Below are 2,353 nucleotides of genomic sequence, written 5' to 3'. Positions count from 1 at the left end.
CTGCTCACCTGCTGCTTGTGCTTCTCCCCCAGGGAGGAAGCTCCATCTTGTTTATTCCCAAAGTGGAATCGTTTCAGAAATCTGGCTGAGAAGAGAGACATAGCCAGAGGAGCTGAGAGGGCTGGCCAGAGCTGAGGGCACAGTGCCTGAGCTGGGGGCTCTGGGAGAGAGAGCTGGAGAAGACACTCGTGGAAACACAGCCTTGGATGTGGACCAGTAACACTGCAAGGAAGCTGAGGAGCAATGTCATGGATGTCAACAAGACATGAGAGTCACCCCTGGATCTGCACCCACCTGAACTCCAGAGGTATTTGGATATAGAGTGAAGTCTTCATCCAATAGATGTTAACAGAAATGCTCTGACTTGTGTGGGAAGGGGATTTGCTCGTGCTTTTTTTTAATTCAGCAGTGAGAAAAGGAGGTCTTCTTAGCTTCACCCTTTGCAGCTGCCCATCCCTGCCCAGAGGTGTCTATGATATCAGTGTCTGTTGAGGGTCCTGATGGTGCTTAGCCCTGCAGCCTAACATGAGGTTTTCTGAGCTGGGCCTGGCACAAATAAAGACGTTGGGATTTGGTAGTTAGAAAATGCAATGTGTGTTTTTGTTTTGGTATGCAAATCTTTTCCTTGAATGGGCAATAATACTTTACAAGGACCTAGCAATGGATTATAAAAACTCATAAAATAGTTCCATAGAAAAAAAAACATAGATACATTATGAGCATTTTTGTTGTGTTTTCCTTTTTGAAAACCTCTTCATGTTTCTAAGACCTTGTCTGCATTGGGCTTTTAGCCTCTGACTGGATTAAAGCAACGATAAAAACTGCTGGTGCTGATATGCTGCCACTAAATACACAATGACTGGGGCAGCAAATACTCACTGCAAAGGCAGAGTTTGAGGGAAGGAGGGAAATGAGCATGTATGGAGCAGGCTGTGAAGTGTAGAGTCCAGTGGGAGCTTTTAGTGGTGTGTTTGTTTATTTCTGCTCAGGGGATGAGTAAGAGAGAAGGCAAATAACTTGTCCTGCTGCAGGCAAGGATGCCAGTCATTAGTGTGCAGAAAAGTGTCTGAAATGAGGCTGCTGTGCCTCAGTTGCTGCTATCCAGCTACACAAACAGGCACACAGGGCACGTCAGCCATCCAGGTATTTATCCACATAGCGATGGCCAGGCTGGGAATTCTTCAGTTCACCAGGAGCAAACCTGGCTCAAGCCAGAGGGATGTGATTTTGCTTTTTAGTTACCAAGTATTGCATATAATTGAACCTGCTTCAGAGGAGAAAGGCTGATCTTAAGCTGATAAGTCCTTGTTTAGATGTGACTTAAAATAACTGGCTTTGAGGAGCAGCAGTGCCTCCACTGATCCCAGTGAGATCTGTCACGCTGCCAACACTGGCTGCAGGTCCCAGAATTACCACTGCAAATGACATCAGAGACCTGCTATCCTGTCTTTTCCATCGCCCACTGAAGGACTGAGTGACAAGCAAGAGCAGGAGCTGCTCAGGGCCACCAAGGGCTCAGTTTTAACTCCCCTCCCTGCCTCATTTCAGCAGAAGCAATCACAAGGGGGCAGGGAATGCAGGCAGTGAGAGGTGATCACTAACCCTGCCATGTAGAGGGGCTGCTACCACAAGCTGTGCTGACAAAATAGGACACAGGTGCATGAACTTCCCACTTCTTAAAAATATAGCTGGCTTTCTGTGGATAAACACTAACTTGTCAGTTCAGGACATCCATAACTAGCTCATTCTGTCACATTTTGAAATTTTAGCTCATGATGCAAAAATAAAAGCAGATAGGAGGAGGTGTCACTAAAAGCAAGTGATGAATCCTGGCACTGTCAGCATTTTGGATGGCATGAACACATCTCCATGCACTCAAGAGCTCGTAATATGTATCCTTGTTACTCATCATCATGGGTCTAACCATAACTATGCCCTTAGTTACATGGCAGAAGTATGCATGTTGTTTTTCAAGTATGAAAAGGCCTTTTCCTCATGGCTGGAGCCTCACGTGCTAATTTTCCAGCCTCTAGACTTGGATCCTAGTCTGATAAGAGGACTGGAGCATCTCCCCTATGAGGACAGGCTGAGGGAGTTGGGGCTGTTCAGCCTGGAGAAGAGGAGGCTCCATGGAGACCTCAGAGCAACTTTTCTGTATCTGAAGGGCTGACAAGGAGCCGGAGAGGGACTCTGTGTTACAAACTGCAGTGATAGGACAAGGGGTAATGGGTTCAAACTGAAGGAGGAAAAGTTTAGGTTGGATGTGAGAAAAAAGTGTTTTACTCTAAGGGTGGTTAAACACTGGCACAGGTTGCCCAGGGAGGCTGTGGCTGCCCCAACCCTGACAGTGTTC

This window comes from Acanthisitta chloris, unplaced genomic scaffold, assembly GCF_000695815.1.
Source record: "Acanthisitta chloris isolate BGI_N310 unplaced genomic scaffold, ASM69581v1 scaffold14367, whole genome shotgun sequence".
NCBI lineage: Eukaryota > Metazoa > Chordata > Aves > Passeriformes > Acanthisittidae > Acanthisitta > Acanthisitta chloris.
Note: the sequence above shows the minus strand (reverse complement) of the source record.